The sequence below is a fragment of the Emydura macquarii genome, unplaced genomic scaffold, assembly GCF_026122565.2.
Source record: "Emydura macquarii macquarii isolate MOO-44397 ecotype Brisbane River unplaced genomic scaffold, CSIRO-AGI_Emac_v2 contig_374, whole genome shotgun sequence".
Taxonomy (NCBI): Eukaryota; Metazoa; Chordata; order Testudines; family Chelidae; genus Emydura; species Emydura macquarii.
Window position 1 is genome coordinate 4687360 of NW_027130511.1, and position 18201 is coordinate 4705560.

General features: G+C 42.8%; 1 protein-coding gene and 1 long non-coding RNA gene across 12 annotated transcripts in view; both read right to left on the reverse strand.

The window, feature by feature from the left end:
* Positions 1-18201, reverse strand: part of NRXN3 (neurexin 3) — a 1218301-nt gene that overhangs the window by 696895 nt on the left and 503205 nt on the right. The window lies entirely within an intron of this gene.
* The window catches only part of LOC137142948 (uncharacterized), a 33351-nt gene continuing 15270 nt past the window's right edge, over positions 121-18201 (reverse strand). Inside the window, exons 2-3 of the long non-coding RNA XR_010917056.1 lie at positions 16652-16696; positions 121-206 (exon numbers count right to left, since the gene is read on the reverse strand). This is a non-coding gene — a long non-coding RNA (uncharacterized lncRNA). The remainder of the gene's footprint in view (positions 207-16651; positions 16697-18201) is intronic.

Below are 18201 nucleotides of genomic sequence, written 5' to 3' on the forward strand. Positions count from 1 at the left end.
TATTCAACCAGCTGTAATGTTCAGATCCCTTTTGAAGGTATTTGCACAGTTGGCAGGCTGACTTGCAAATGAACAAATGTAGCCTGCATTTCTGCAGCTAATAGCGTGTAAATGAACTGTTGAGCCTGCGTGGAGCCACACTGCAGTAAGTATGACCCGTGTGGTGTAGCAATCCATCCATGCACTATCAATTGCAGAAGCAGGACCTATGTATTAAGAGTGAAGATGTGTGTGAATATTAGTGGTTTCTGAGAGTATAACCACATGTAGAAAGGAGACAAGCGCTTTTGAAAATTTTTATTCATGTACATGTAAGAAGTGAGCTATTTTTCTTCAAGCAGCCACCCACTGTTCAGTCCTCAGCTGACATCATCTTCCACTCTCAGTTACAGCACAATGGTTGCCATGACAACCAAATGTGACATCATAGATAAAAGAGGTCAAACCTTTCAGAGCAGATGGACAGTGAAGAAACTCAAAGATGCACCTCACCCCATATACCAAGATCCCTGGCAATAAGAGATGAGGAAGAGAAGACAGCAGCTATGGAAACTGAACTGCTGGAAACATTATCTATTTATAATGTTTGTCATGAGACGGCAGCTGCTCCTTTGGCAATTTTTGCCCATTATTTAACTTTTATGGGTGAGGACAAATAAGAGGCAGAATGATTAGCTTTGAGTGAGAGGAACAATAAGGGAAGTTTTGCCTGTGTGAGAAGTTAAACATGAAGGTGCTGGAATTTCACTGCTGTGTTTAAGGAGAACACATTGCTCCACCTTTGGTGCCTCTTGGTCCTTTGATGCATCTTCCTAACTACTTCTAGGGACGATGGGCACTAAGTAACATGTGCCTCCAGGGAAGAAGAGGCCCCCCCATCTCGAATCTTAAAACTTGAATGAAGCAGCTTGGTGAGTATTTCCTTAATGTTCACGGAGTGGCCTCAGGGAATCAGTACCCAATTCGGAGCAACCTTCTCCTGAGGTGGCTCACAGTTTGCTAACACAAATTCAGCAACTAACCGGAGTGCAAAGCCATGGACTGCTTGATTAGGCTTCCGCTTTCATCTCAGGCTCAAGTGGGTCCCTTCAATCTGCTCAGAGCCAATGTCCATAATGTATATAACAACTTCTTAATGATGAGAAGCCTCCCTCAGCATGTCCTCAGCATCATTTCTGTGTAAAGGGCCCATTATGGCCAATTAACAGCAAGGCTCCTAGCAGGCAAGCATGAGGGTTCATAAAGAGCTACTTTACACTTTAATGGGGGGGGGGGGGGGGGAAACAAAAAACAAAACTGAATAGCTTACGGACATACTGCCCTTAGTCTTAGGCAAGGAGAACCTACCCAACTGAAATAAGGGTCTAGTCAGAGGCATTCATCCAGCCAGTAGCATAAGCAAACTGACCTGAAGGGGAGTTGACTGCTGCCCAGCTAGAATGACCCTGCTACACAGAATTCCCCTTTGACAGCCTGAATGTACCCAGTATGCTCCAGTGATTCATTGATTTCAGTGGAACAATTGCAGTGCAAAATGGTAACAGGAGGCTGGCAGTGAAAGGGCTAACCCTCGTCCCTTCTATCTAACGCTCACTACTCCGTCAGTCACAGAGGAGTCAGCAAAAATAAGGGTGCAGGAGCTTAAAAAGTTTTCCATCCCTCCAACACAAGTTATCGTGACCTGATTCAGTTATAGAATTAAAATAGGCCTCCATGAGACCAGACTGTCTTCCTATTGAATTACTGTATAGGTCATGCAGGAGTGGAGAAAGGCCCAACACCATCTGTGACTGTTGGAGCTAGGGAGAGAAAGCAAGAAACTGTACTAGCAAAAAGCGAGTGTGTGATTGTGGGAGGTCCTCCCTGCACTTAGAGGGGACTAGTACACTTTAGGTAGCTATCATTATAGTTATGAGGAGACTAGACTAGTGCAACCGTTTCAGACTGCTTCACTGATGTGGCTGGAAGATCATGGATGAGAGGAAATCCAGGGAAAGAGGGGGATACAGGTCTGTGAATTGTTAGTGGAAAAGATTAAAGTCAAGACGTTACACAATGATCCGTGTCATTCTTACTCATAACACCAAATTTTCTCTAACCCAGACTTACCAGCGATCCCTTTAAGGAGATATTCTAAATACAGCTCCCCAGTCAGGAGGATTTCTATTTGTTCCTGAATGCACTGAGAAAAGTGGGGAAGGGTTGGGTGAGGTGAATAAGGGTAGGAAGAATCTGTTGTGAAGACAGGGAGGCAATCAAATAACCTCAATTTCACTCATGCAGCTACCTGACATGTAGTGAGTGATCCCGAAGGACAGGGTGAATGTTAGAATAGGAACAAGGCTTAAATGCACAGCTAGCTGCAACCACAAGCCCCTTCAACTATCACCAGGTAAGCGGAATATAAATGAACATGGAAGTTTCCTTGTGAATTAAGAAAGATAATCTGTTTAACCCAGGCAGTACTTAGGCTGGATGAAGAGTATTCATCTGACCTTTTTCTTGACTGGAATCCACTATCCACTCCAGGAGCATTGCTAATTGCAAGGAAGCAGCAAATGACCATAAGATGCCCAATATGTTACCAATCTGTTTTAGAGACACCAACCACACCAACACATGCTCTCTGGTTTTGCTCATATGCAGGTTTTAGAAACCTCTTCACCATGAAAACATTGGCTGCTAAGAATGAATATGCTTCCCCTGCTAATAGTCTTACCTGCATGGACCCTCCATTCCTTCATGGGAGCCCTTTCCAAAACACTCCAGATTAAGCCATACAGATCAAACAATACATGCCTAAGACAGAAGTTCTTTTAGCAGGCCTGTGGAAACACTTACATTTATAGTTGTACAGATGGTTCCATCTAGAAGTCAATGGAATTCTGCATGATTTACAGCAGCCGAACGAGGAGCGAAGTTTATTTAGATTTATACCATAGTAAAAAAATAATGTCCATACCAAAACCTAACAGTGAATTAGGTTTACAAGTGCAAATGAGAACCTCCCAGCAGCAAAAATAATCTCACACAAGCAGATTAACTCCAGGAAAAAAATACAAGCAGCAAAACAGTCTCTTTAGCCTTCCCAGAAACACACATTCAGCCTCCCCCAAAACCCTGTTCAACAAATGGCTTTTAATCAATTGTCAGACTATTTCCACCCCACACTCTGTTTTAAAACAGTACTGTGAAGTTAAAGGTTACAGTTTAAAGAAGTAGTTCTTGCTTCTGTTACAAATACCTTCAGAGCCAGATTCTGCCATCATTACTCTTGTTTTCAATCACCCTAACCAATGGTTTCCATAGGGCTACTTGTAGTAAGGTGGCAGACTGGAGTAAGGGGGGTGGGGAGGATAAAAAAAAAAATCAAACCCTCAGATTAAGTCCTTCAGGCAGAGACTGTTTTGTGTCTTCTATTGAGCTGATGACATTGTATATGATTAAAAACTAAACAGATAATTAAAACTGAAGCATTTGACTGATTGTGTATGTGGTAAATTGTGAATTATATTTTTGTCCTTTAGTTTTACTATCCAATTTGAATGCAAGACTAGCAAGTTACCCTTATACTTAGCAAATAAGTGAGATCATAATGAAATCTTTCAAGGATGTTAATGCTGTAGGTTGGTATTTAAACAAAGAACCATCACAGGAGCAACATATTGTGTGTTCTGTACAGAACACAATAGAAAGGTGGGAGCAGAGACTTATTGGTGACTTTAAATTTCAGCTAAGCTTTGCACTTTGTTAATTTTAATTTAATGTTAAGTGAATGTAAGTGCTGATCAAGGTGCTGGACTAACAGCACTGGAAATCAAAGCAATCTTTTCTTTTTTTTCATAGGACAGATACAGCATGGGCAGCAGAAGTGCAAGCGTCCTACACAACACTCCAGCAATGTGTTTCAACCCTGACCCAGAAGAGCTGCATAGTTACTGAGAAAAGACTGCAGTCTCCATTCCTGTTTAAATGTTGATCTCCCTACTGAAGTGGTCAACAAGTGGGCCAGTAAGGACAGCTTAATCCATGTGAACCCTTACCCACTAGTAGCTGGAGTCAACCTTAGAACATTCCCACACAGGCCATCACGCAGCCCTCAGTTAGGAATGACAATGTCATTGATGATCTGGGCCAGTGACAAACTGGGCCTTAAAAACACTTCTTAAAAGGGGAAGAACTGAATCCCACTCCTGATTCCCCCAAGCCAAGCACCCTGCAAGTTTCAACAACAGGTTCTTTTTCTTTTCCCCAAATTATTCCAAACTCATGTTGGGGGAGACCCATGTTAATTATTTGATGGACTCTAATTTATGGTGTAACAGCTTCAAACAATTTATTAAGGGAGGGAGATCATTATTCATTATTTTAATTTGGAGAATTACCACATGGGTTATAGGTGACCATGTTTTTTCAACCTAATATTAGACACAAAGATAAATATAAAGATCCTAATGGGCATGAAGCGCAGAAAAAAGGCATCAAAGTAGGTGAGGTGTGAAAAAGGATCTAAATTACAAAACTAAGGAAGCCGCCTGTGCAAATTCTGAAGCATAGAAGAGTTATATTTCACACGTTTCAGTGGAGAATTTCACAGCACTTTATAAACAGAGTGATATCTTTGTTCCCATTTTTCAGGGAGGTAAATGGAGGCAGAAAGCTAAAAAGGGACTTACTCAAGGTCACACAGTGACTGAGTCTGGGATAGAGCTCACATCTGTGAACACCCAGCCCCGTTCCAACTGTTAGAAGATGATGCCTAGAAAAGGTGGCAGTTTTGTTCTCAGACCTAGTACCCACAGCCACCCATTGCTCCCTATATCAGAATTACAGCTAGAAAATGACACTAAGATTAGAGCAGAAAATATACTAGGCTACCACCACTGCTTACATCATATTGGAGAAGCAAATTCCCAGCAGTAAAGAGTTTCCAGTGGTGCACCATGCTTCTGTTATTTCTGAAGTGCCCAACACTTTGGTACTGAAGCATTGAGGTGTTCTGAACACGGGAACAGGAGTCTCCGTGGCAACACAGAGCTCTTTGGAATGGTCCCTGATGGGCATTTACATGGACTAGCTCCAACCTCACATCCATGCTAATGTCCTAGAAACTGTACTTGAGTGAGATCTTAAGCTTTCAGTGCAGAGTTCTAGTCTTCTATGGGGTTTGCAAAATACCGTGCTTGCTCACCAGGCTTTGGTCTTCTCACTCTTCTCCTCCCCCGCGGGAGCCACATTTGTTAATCCATCCTCCCACCCCTCATTTGCTTTATCTAGCTAATTGCTGAGAGGGATGGTTTTTAACTCTGCCTTTGTTGCAGTTTTTAATTAAGCAATATAAGCACCCCAGCTACCTTGGATGGGAGGAGTGGTCACACATAAATTGAATTATTTACAAATAAAAACCAGCAGCTGCTGCAACACAAGCAGAGGTTTTGCTTCTACAGGAGCATGTAAATTAAATACATTTACAAATATACCTAAGGGAGATGTCTTTCACATGAGATGCAAAAGAGACACCTTGGCCATTTGTGCCTATTAAGATCCCAGGGCTCTTTTCCCTTTGTACTCAAATAGGACCTGTTAGCTACAACATTTGGCTAAATTCCATCTTGGGCAAATATATTCTCCTTCCTTAAAATCCTCCTGTAATTTCAATTAAATAGAGGATTCTTCTTAGTTTATTCTCCTGAACTGCTGTAAAGTGTTGCTCTGCGGTTCTGGACAACTGCCACATTCCACCCAGAAGCGGCTGCATTTCAGCAGTGACTGAAGTGATCTCTACAGCAGATGGCACCAAAGGGCCTAATCCTGATCCCTGTATGTGGAACGTTCATGGAATCGGGTCCTGTACAACTGAGGTTCTTCACTTTTTTTTTTTTTTTAAACTGCTGCTGCAGGAAAGGAAAACTGGCTTTTCCTCCCAAGTGCCCTTGCCCCTGGCAAGTTTAGTATAAAGTTCTTCCTTCAGCTATGATAAACTAACACCTTTTGGGCTGCTATCCCTAAAATCCTACACTTTAGAATTTATGTAGCACTGTGTCTGTTCAAAGCACTCTGCAGTTAATTCATCTTCACTACACCCTTAGGAAGGAGATGGAGAAGTATTAATATCTCCATATACAAGAAACAGACAAAGCTGAAGTGATTTGCCCAAAGCCACACAGAGTCAGTAGCAGGGCCAGGATTAAAACTCGACTTTCTCCCAAGCTATGCTACTTTATTTTGCCAAGGTTACCCTTTCAGAAACTGGCCAGCACCCAGGTGGAAACTCACTGATACTGCAGAGGCCAACTGGGGTGGTGAGGGTTGGAAGTATGCTTAGTTTGGATTGCTGGTTCTGGAATTAGGGTAGATTCTAGCTTGGAATAATCTCTTCCCTACTACACCCTCCTTGCCTGACTCAACACAGAATAATCAGTTCCTACACTGTGGAATAGTGAGTTGAATCAGAGGTACCTGCTATTCTACAATTTAGCCACGTAAATGCCTCCATGCCCTTCTGTGTCTATCATCTTTCGGGAGGAGCTGGTTTACAAGAGTGAGTGAGTGTTGTCATCCCCAACGTCTGAGACAGTCAGAATTACCCTGGACTACACATGAAACTGGGCTAAAGGGAACAGTTCTGAAATGGCCCTGCAGGAGGCGGATGGAAAAGATGATTAATATGTCTTCCACCATTTCCCCCTCCATCTACCTTCTGGGATTGTTTGACTAAAGGGTACTTAAAACAAAAATCAGTGAAGTGGGGAAAGGGGAAAGATAATCAGTTAAAATAAACACGTTTTGATGGCAAGTAGAAAGGGTATGGCTGCTAGCTAGCAGGCGAGAAAGTGGCCGTAAGAGAAGGGAGGCAGTTATGAAAGATCTCCTAGGATTTATTTCATGGGAAGGAAAGTCATTAGCCACAATAACAACAGTTATGAGGTCTATCAATCCTTATGCATGAGCTTTAAAGGAGTAATACCAGCCAGCATTGTAAAGTTGCTAAGGGAGACAGTCTACTTGTGTTAGGATTCCATGTTAAGTGTCCCTGGGCAAGTGAACTAAGAGAAAAGGTTGTTTGATTCTCGAGCTATAGTACATATTGGTCTCTGGCTAAGTTGTGAAAAGGGTAGAATTTCATTGGTGGCATGGGCTGGTCTCAACTACCTACATTTCTTTCCCTCTGGAGGCCTAGAGGTTGGTATAGTCTATTTTCCAGGATGAGTTTGAATATCTACAATTTTTCTCTGAGAAATGGTTACTTTTCCCTTGTTGCTCTTTTGATGAACTAGCCTATTTGTTTCCTCTTTAGCTATCTGCTATGTGGGTGCTTTTTGTTACAGAGATGGGCCGATTATGCATTTCTCTATTCTCCTATACCTTCTCTGGGGTCACTGCTGGGCCACAGTGCCTTGATTTGTAGGTTGTGTTAATCATATTGTATCAGGGCCAAGAGAGCTGCAGGGAAACTGTGATGCCATCACATCCAACAACCAAAGCAAGGCTAGACCAGTCAGCACTCTGATAGGAGACCTTCAATGCACACCTACATGCCACAAGGAATTCTTGTTTGTGATTTGATAGATGATGTTCTTTCCTCTGAGTCTATGCTGAATCAGTGCCCTGGCTAGCTGCTAGGAGGCCCTGAAAATGTTACTGCCATCATCTGACCCAAAGTTCTTGATCATACAGTAAAGAGCTGATGGCATTTTTTTGTAGGCTGTGACAGAGCGCTATCTGTAACACCCTGGTCACGGAGGTTGCTGCAGCAGCACTGGGAAGATTGCAGGCTTAACTGAAGTCAATTAACCAGTTTTCACTGGGTATAGGCACTTGAGTGGCCATTGCTGGGCTAATGAGACAAATGGCTCAGTAATTGGGCAAATATATATTTGGGAGGAACAGGAAGCACCCGGGAGCTCAGAGAGTGAGCCAGAGGGGAAAAGAGAAAGCTGTGTGGAAGGCTCCTCCTCCACCCCTGCTCCTACTGTATACCTGTGATACAATCCATTATGCTTTGCAAATGGAGATTAAATGCACATGTGGTGAAAGATAAACAGTCTGCATGTGTTTGTGGCTAGGCAGTGATATCTACGGCGTAGGTGATGGGCCACCCATGACATAGGAATAGGAATGAAAACTCCAGTACAGGGTCCTCACTGAATTCCATTCTGCTTCCTTAAACTACTGGCCTCAGCTGAAACTGTAGAAATAACCTTCACTTCCTATCATAAATTGTCGTGTTGTGCTGCCCAGCATACTGAAGAGTTGCTGCACTTCCGCTGGTGGGCACAGTGATCCCTCCATGAACTAGGATTCTGCCGAAAAGCTGTTCGTGGTGGGGAATGTTCAGATCCTCCTTGAAATGTGGATCCATATTTACTTTCAACAATGAAAAAAGAAGGTTGCATTGCAGATGCTAAAAACGAACACTTATGGACTGCATTACTGGCTAGTACCTAGGGCAGGAAACTGAAGAAAGCAGCTGTCCAGGCCAAACTTCTGGATTGTTGCTGTGGTCCATGATAGCAAAATGGCCATTGATGGGGAAGGAGCAGGCATATTATCCCTCTCCTATCCTCATTGGCCCTGGCCCTCCATGAGCTGTTCCACAGACTCCAGGAGGACTGAAGAGTGCTTAGTAAGCCACAGGAGTGGGTCCCATATGAGGGCTGCAGTGTATGGTCTACTGACATCACCTGCTCTTACCTTGAATAAGGGTTGTGGAAACAACCTCTGTACAGCACTAGGTGTACCATGCAAGCCTTCAACTTCCCCAAAAGGAGCAGGGATAAAGGTCACTAAAACAGCACCAGAGCACGCCAGAGAGAATCAGCCCATCCTAATGTTTCTTTTAGAAGTCTGGCAGTTTGGGATTATTTTGTTATATCAAGGATTTGAAATCAGCCAGGGAAAGCATATAGACCTGGTAGCAATTATCTTGAATATGACCAGATTGGGATTAGATACAGGTTGTGAGCAATAACCAAGGTCACACAGAGCTAGGATTAGAACTCAGGAGATCACTGGCTGCCAGCCCTGTGCTCCAACCAGCAGAGCACATGATTTTTTCAGGAATGAATCCTTAAAGAAGTGATACCAAGGCACTGTCATACGGACGCATACGGAAGGGTTGCAAACCAATCTGGATGAGCAAGCATCTCAAAACAGGGGATTAAGAGAAAGCCTACATGGAATGGAAGATGGCAGGAATCAGCAAAGAAAGCTACCTATTGGAGGTCAGCTAGCGTAGGGATAATGTGAGAACTGCCAAAAGCCAAGCAGAGTTGGACCTTGCAAAAGGAATTAAAACCAAAAGTAAAAGTTTCTATAGCCATATAAGTAAGAAAACAAGGAAAGAAGAAGTGGGACCATTAAGCACTAAGGATGGGGTGGAAATTAAATATAATCTAGGCATGGCTCAACACCTAAATAAATACTTTGCTTCAATTTTTAATAAGGCTAATGAAGAGTTTAGGGGTAGTGGCAGAGGGGCTAATGTCAACAACAATACAGAGGTAGAAATTATCACATCTGAGGACAAAGCTAAACTCTAACATCTTAATGTGACTAAATTGGGGGCTCTGGATATTCCATCCAAGAATATTAAAGGAACTGGCACACAGAATTGCAAGATCAATAGCAAGGATTTTTAATGAATCTGTAAACTCAGGGGTTGTATCCTACAACTGGAGAATTGCTAATGTAATTAATATTTTTAAGAAAGCGGAAAAAAGTGATCCAGGAAAATACAGGCCTGTTAGTTTGACCTCAATTTTATGCAAGGTCTTGGAACAAATTTTGAAAATGAAAGTAGTTAAGGATGTAGAGGTGAACAGTAACTGGGATAAAATACATGATTTTATTCAAGGTTAGTTAAATTGGAAAAGGTGGGGACTAATATAAGAACTGAAAGGTGTATAACGAACTGGTTAAAGGGGAGACTACAACAGGTCATACTGAACGGTGACTGTCAGGCTGGTTGGAGGTTACTAGTGGAGTTCCTCAGGGATCAGTCTTGGGACCAATCTTATTTAACATTTTTATTACTGACCTTCCCAAATAGTGAGAGAGCGCTAATAAAATCTGCAGATGACACAAAACTGGGAGGTATAGCCAGTACAGAGGAGGACCAGAATATCATAAGAAAATCTGGATGACCTTAAAAACTGAAGTAATAGAAATGGGATGCATTTAGCGACTAACAACAAGAATTTCTGCTATAAGCTGGGGATTGATCAGTTAGACGTGACAGAGGAGGAGAGAGACCTGGGTGTATTGGTTGATCACAGGATCCATCAATGTCCTGAGGTGCATCAGGCAAGTTATTTCCAGTAGAGACAGGGAAGTGTTCGTACCATTATACAAGGCACTGGTGAGACCTCATCTGGAATACTGAGATCAATTCTGGTCTCCCATGTTTAAGAAAAGACAAATTCACACTGGAAGACTGAAGAGAGATAAGATTTGCTCTCTATAAATACAGCAGAAGGATAAATAAAAAATTATTCTCCCTCCCTGAGAAGGGCCAATGTGGACACAGGAACAAATGGATATAAACAGGCCATCAGCAAGTTTAGGCTTGAAATTAGGCAAAGGTTTTGTACCATCAGACAAGTGAAGTTCTGAAACACCCCCACTGCTTCCTTCGGAAGGCTAAAAAAAACTGAACTGGCTTCAAGACCGAGCTTGGTAAGTTTATGGAGAGGATGGTATGATGAGACTGCCTACGATGGCATGTAGCACATCAGCATCAGCAGCAAAAATACCCAACTGCTGGACACAGGACACTAGATGGGGAGGGCTCCGAGTTACTACAGAGAATTCTTTCCCAGGTATCTGCCTGGCAGTCTTGCCCACGTGCTCAGGGTCTAAGTGATCACCATATTTGGGATTAGGAAGGAATTTTCCCCCAGATTGGCTGAGATCCCGAGGATTTCACCTTCCTCTGCAACGTAAGGCATGGGTCACTTTCACGTTTAAACTAGTGAAAAGAGTAAATTCTCTGCAACTTGAAGTCTAAACCAGGGGTGTCAAACTAACTTTCAGTGGTGGGCCACATTGCAATAAAATGAACTTAAAGTGGGCCATACCCTCGGGGTGTCTTACCCTCCACTGTCGAGAAATCTGACTGTGTTCTCCCTTTTGGCGGCAACTCGCGGCATGGTTCCCGCTGCTGAGAAAACTTGCGGCGTCCTAACTTTCACTAGCAGCTCCCGGGTTATTGATGGGCAGCAGCTGCCAGGGACCGGACCAAAAAGGATCGCAGACCATATCCGGCTACCCGCGGCCCTCAAAAAAGGTTTGCAGGCCACATCCGGCCCGCATGTTTGACACCCTGCTTTAAACCATGATTTGAGGACTTCAGTAACTCAGCCAGAGATTAGGGGGTTTATTTCAGGAGTGGGTGACGTTCTATAGCCTGCAATGTCCAGGAGGTCAGACTAGATAATCACAATGACCTCTTATGACCTTAAAGTCCATAAGCCTATGATTAAAAGGAACTTTAAACAGAACAGTATTAAGTGTAATTTTTTTTTCACTTGTTATTCTATAATTACATTGTCCAACTGGTGAGAGAGGCACAGAAAAGTGTCTATCCTCTTCAATTTCACTGGCAGGTTCTCATGCACTAACTAGCACAGGCTGCAATGTCAGGGTCGCAAATACTGAAGGGGAATGTCTGATTTCCCCCCTGGATGATTTTTGTTTTTAAGATTTTAGAGATGGCCTTCTGTTGGCATTGTGTAAAAACCAACCAACAAACTCAAGCTTGAAGAAAAGCCAAACTTTCTGACCAGTTTTGACCCAGTAGTGCTCCTTACAGAAAAATAAAGTGTGTGTGTCTGGCTTTGTCTGATGATGTAATTACTAAGATTGATAATTAATAGAAAGGTCTAAATCCTGCAAATTTAATTTGACAAGTACTGCTACAGGATTTGGGACCTTTACTGTAGAATACTTTAGTAATTTTTTTTTATAAAATTAAGGAAGGCATTGCCTTTCATTCAAATTTTTACTGCACATGAATGTCCCCCAAATATCCCCCCCGCCACAGAGAATACATTTTGCCAGGAGGGGTACTGCAGTGACACCTTTTGCCCACCAGGGGCTTCTGTGACACCAGAAGAGAGGGCAGCTAGCTCATCAGCTGGAGCAGTCAGCAGTGGAAAGGGAGGGTGCGGTGGCTGCCCTCCTCACAGCACCCTGCTTGTGGGGCCAGATGAGGAGGCACAGGATATAGGGGGGATGGACAGAATGGCACACATGGGGCTGCTGAGGGGTCACAGACTGGGGTTCGGAAGGGCTAGTGGGGAAAGACTGGGGTGGGGGCACAGGAGCTAATGGGTTGACAGCTTTGAGCCAGAGGCTGAATGGGAGGGGGTGCAGGGCCACATGGGGACAGGAAGAGAGGGGCTGCAGGGACACGGGCATGTGTATCTGACTGAATGGGAAAGGCTAGGGATCAGCCAGGTTCTGTATGGGGGAGGCTCCCCAGATCCCTAACAATCCCTCCCTTCACCCAAGCCACATCCACTTCCCCCCCAAAAAACCCCAACAAACCTGTTCCATACTTCTCCCACCCACACCCAACAATCTTCCAGGTTCATACCCTGGCTCCTTCCCAGCAATTATTCCCCTGTCTCTCATTTCCTCTGTTATCCCTGACTCCTCCAACCAAACCTTTGCACTGCTTCTGAGGGGTGCAGGAAAGACATTTCTGTATTGTAGTTTAAATGTATTATTATTCAATGTTCTGTATTAATATGCCTATTAAGGAATCTATTTGTCAAAAATACTTTTTCTGAATCTTTTTCATCATCTATGTTGTTACAGACATACTTGCTCACAGGTATCTTGAAATAAATTACCAAAATAATTGAACATGGCATAATTATATTGTATTATTTTGACAAATAAAATATGCAGAATTTTAAAATATTGTGCACAGAGTTTAATATTTTGGCACAGAATTCCCCCAGGAGTAATTTTAAATGCTCAATGATAGTAGATGGCAAAAAGAGAAGCATTCTCTGATGCGCTATGCGATGATAGCTGTTGTGTTGTGGGATTACTAAAGAAAGGGGTATCAATGTAGATTACAGTGAATTGAGCAAAACAATTCATCTGCAAGATTTCAAGCTTCTCTAAATCATGCCTTACACTCTGCCACCCTCTAGTGTTCCATACCACCACCTACAACAATGTACTAAATGTTGTCTGAGCAGACAGTACTGTCAGTTCCCCCATTACTTCATAAGTTTCACAGTATGCACAAGAACTATTTAGTAGAATTATCCAATAACACATTAATAATGGAGACCAGGAGTCAGAATTGCTGAGACAGATTTCACTCTTTTTGTTTGTTTGTTTGTTTAGCAAAGATTTCTTGGCTCTGACCCTTCTGTATTGCAAAGTATCACTTACAACAGCCACAAAGCGGTGGCAATTCAGTTTCAGAAACTGTAGCCTGGCAGGGTGTACAGTTGTCTGATTTTCAAAATGTGCTGAGCACCAGCAATGCTCATTTAAGTCAATGGGAGTTGTGGAGCTCAGTATCTCTGAAGATCAGACAAACAGCTGCATAGATTAATAGAGATCTCTGTATAGAGGGCAGCAGCAGTGATGGATTTCATACAGTGTATTCCAGATCCAGTTTTATGCACATATGCTTATATAGGTACCTGTATTTCATAGGGAACTCCAAACTACTTAAAACAACTTCAATTGTTTAAGTCACAAAGCCAACTGGATTAATGGAAAGTTCATCTATGAACCTAGTTATTTTACATAAATCTGTGGGAAAGTGTGCCTGTTTTAATATCACTATGAAAATGTAAAGCACTATAGAAGAGTAGTGTTATGATCAAATGGAAATGAATTTTCAATCCGAAGCAGCTGAGTTTCCAGTTTTACTTTGAAACCGATTTTAAATGATGTGTTCAGTCTAGTCATGTTGTTTTGTATGTGCAACTCTGACAAGACAGTGAGATGGGGAGGCTGAGACAATTTGCATAAATGGACTGAATGTGAAAATGAGTTTCTTTTGGGAGCTTCTTATTCACTTCAAGATACATCTGACTGCTTACTGAAGAATGCTGGTTCAAGGAAAAAAAGTATATTGTGTATAACTGATTCTAACACTAAGTGAACTTTGTGTGTGTGAGAGAGAGAGAGACATGTACATACACGAGTCACTCTGCTCAATACAGGAGTGCAGTCATCTCAGAGATCAAACTAGGCAGCTGTTTAATTAAGGTAATCCTATTTAGAAACTGCACAGGGAATTCAGAGAGGCAGAATATAGTTGCTCTAGTTGGAATTTAGCCACGGCATTTGGGTTAATGCCTGTATTCTTGCAAATAATTGCATGAGACTGTATTTATTTCATCTAATCCATTGATTTACCAAGCAAAAGGGCTTTTCAGTCTTGTACAACTCCTCTCCCCACACATTCCCAAATGAATGAATGCCTCAACTGTGGAACCAGGGTGACCCGATTTTATAGGGACAGTCCTGGTATTTGGGGCTTTTACTTATATGTGCGCCTATTACCCCTCATCCCATCCAGATTTTTCACATTTGCTATCTGGTCATCCTCTGTGAAACTTCACCAAGTAAAACCTGTCCTGATCTTGAGTGAATTTAAAGACCAAGAACCTCAACTAACTGCTGGGCAGATACTGTACATACAATGACAGGTGATTGCTTTAGTACTTTGGGCCTAGAGTAGGAGTGGCTTTAATTATTAATACTAAGACCTTGACTTGCATCCTTTGGTACATGTCCAGATAGTGTAAATTCATGTCCGTGTGTAGGAAGAATATAATTGACTCGGCTCCTAAAGAAGCAATGAACACTCACATTCTACAACACTTTTCCTCAGGAGAAACCATGTTAGGCACATTACAGGAGGCTAGCCTGCCCACAAAAACAGTATGGGTGATCATGGTATGATCAATCGTGGTCTCAGAAAAATAGAACTTGCTATATAAGCTACTCTTGACCACAAAGACATCTCGCCTGACAGAGATGTCAAAGTGTACCCCCAAGCTCCACATCTGTGGTAACTGCACCCACTGACAACTAGGGACTGTTTCACATCTCAGCTCCCCCAAGGCACCTCCAGCACCGCAACACCACACAGAGTAGCACACTGGGGCACTGGGATCAGCAGTAACTCAAGGAAGACTGCCCTCCACTTAATCACCAGCTACACATCCTACAGCTACCTGGAATTTATTTGGGAACCTCTTATCCAGTACTGATCCAGTCCAACCCTGCAAGAGATAGAACATGAGTAGCACAGCCCACATTGGATTTATTTCAAAAAAGAAACCTCTAATATCTCCACCTCTTGATATGCCTCCATAGAGAGGCTAACAGATTAGTTCTCCATTAACCCTGCCTTGTCAGTCACTCTCAAGCCATGTAACAGCAATAGATTAGGTATTTCTGTACAGCCTCCAGGACCAAAGTTGATCACAACTTCGGAATCTAGTAGAAACTATTCAGAGGACAAAAATAAGGGACTGAACTCAGATGGTTTAACCCCTTCACTGCTGCTATACACTATAGGTCAGACATTTTCAATCCCCTCCCTGACAGGATCAATAAACTTTATTGGTCCAACAAGATTTGCATATGTTACACTGTTAATATATCAAGATGTTCGGTAACACTCAAGGAAAGACTATGTTCCCTTACAGCTGGTATGATGTCAGCTTTACGCAGCCAACACACCTGCCTATGCCAGACTGACCACAGGGCCTATACCTTGTACCTTCTGCTAACACGTCAAAGCTGTGAAGCGAGGAAATAGGCCTGGTGCAGCACTTCATCCATGCTAACAGTGAAGCAGCTAGTCAGGCCAGATACATATTTGCATCAGAGGTGTTATGCCAAATCGCAAATTAAGAATTGCTTCAACCAGACCTCATATGGACTAGAGATAAGGACTCCTTCTAGCCAGAGTCCAGAGGCAAAGTCTGGTGTTTCAAAGTCAAAACAAAAACCAACCAACTTGTCAGCAATTCCAACTCTATCAAGATAACACTGTTAATAATAGCTCTGTTCCTTCCCTGTTTGCAGCTTATGGTTCCACAACATCTGCGGAATTAGTCAAACTGGAGTTTCTAGTCAGGCTACTGAGTAACACTGCCCTTCAGGGGCTCCTGCTCTCTATTTAGGCTCTGGGTTTCTCATCCAACACCCTCCAAAGACTTGGCTGGTGATTGTTCTACACAATCTCAGCAATGATTACAGGAGCACCCAGTTACTGGGTTTTACCCTCTGCCTTTACAGCCTCGTTAAGGGTCCATCCATCTCCATCATGAGTCCTTTGCGATAGATGTTACCATTTAAAATACAGTTTCCACAGATGTGTTGATGCTGCAGTCATATGATAGATTTAGAAGCAAGAACTTCCTGGAAAATAACTCAGACACTAATTGGGACCCTCACAGTGTGCAGCCAAAAATCAGAGTAAATTCCTGGAAATGGTCTGTGGATAAAAGGTGGTAACGTTTCCCTCAATGCCCTAGGACATGAAGACAGTGCCACACTGGGTATTGATTTATACATCCATCCACTTGGACAGTCTAAGAGAGACACCCGGAAATAATCCATGTGCCCAGGGCATGCAATGTAAGTAACAATAGCTTACCTTTCCAGTGGAGTAAGCCTGAAAACCCAGGCTCTTGTCCTGCAGCTGAAAAACACAGTAACTAAAGCAATCAAGTCAAACAGAAGGAATTTTAAGAGGCCTGGGTGAAAACCAAAAAGTTAAGTATTGGGAGCATGAATGTCTGGGCATATTCCAAACCTATCTAAGTCTGCCAAACCCAACACAAAACAAAGAATCTGGTTTGGCAGATGTGTGGCAATATCCTGTCACTGCACAAACACATATAATGTAAATATAGATGCCACTGGCCCAGAAGAACTCTATAGTCATAAAGAGCCATAGAGAATAAGCAGCAGACTGCTCTCTCCTGCCACACACACACATCCAGAGCTAAGCTCATGGATCATGCCGAGGAAAGGACATCCAGGTTCCATTTGGGTGCATATTGTGGTGAATCCCTAAATCCACCTGGGGGAACAACAGATTACCCAGGTGGCATGTGATAGGAGGGTAATATACACTGGTTTAATGCAAAAGATCGTGTCTTCCTCTACTGGTTAGCCCAGCAGGTATAAGAGGCTGCTGATTGTCAAGGGCTAGAAGAGTTAATCCTGTAGTTTGAGTGATAGGAGTTCATACTTCTGGTGCTCTGTGTCTTAGGTTCTATCCCAGCTGACAACTGTGATATGCATACATGGCCAGAGGTACAAGAAACTAGCAAGATGGAGAATGTTTTAAGAACATAATTTACAAACTTCCTGGAATGTCCTTGCTCATTGTTCTATTAGTCACCGCATCATCACAAATTGCAGAGGCCTAGGTACATTTACCTTGTAGCTGGGTGTGTGAATGGCAGCTCATGCAGATGCAAGAGAGCTAGCTGTATTCTACCTAACTCACTAAAAACAGAAGTGAGGAAGCCATGGCACAAGCAAGTACGTTTCCAGGTGGGATCAAGGGGCTTAGGCAACCTGCACTGAAGCCCATGCAGTGGCATCTTCACGTCTGTTTTTAGTAAGCTAGCTGGAGTCCAACTAGCACAGATATGTCCACACAGGGTGCATATCACATCCCCAGCTGCTACGCAGACACACTCTTAAGGCAGCACTAGGTAATCATGAGCTTTCAAAGAGGACCCAGTTTAAATTAACTTAACTACCTGTGTTTTCAAAATAATTACTGACGTGTTTAAGTATTCCAAACAGTTATGTTTCTGACCCTCCCCTGAATGATCCAGGAGCTTCCTGAGTTCAATCATATGTGATTATGGCCAGAAAGGGACCTTGGTAAAAATTGTGCTAACACAACTCAGACATATTGCCAACTTCCCAGAGCCCATACATTTCAAAAAGAGCCACTTGAGTTCTGTTCTGCCCTGCCCTGTGCATCTCGAACCAAATTACCAACTAAATTCCAACTACAGAATTTTTAGTAGTTGGGGCGATGCATAAGACATTAAGAGCAAAGAAGGATTTTCACATCCCAGATAAAGCCTGCAGTGCTGCCAGTTAGAAAAATCATCAACTGGCATGGAAACTGAGTCAGTTTGCTCTGGAATCACCGAGCACTGCAGGAATAAACAGAAGATG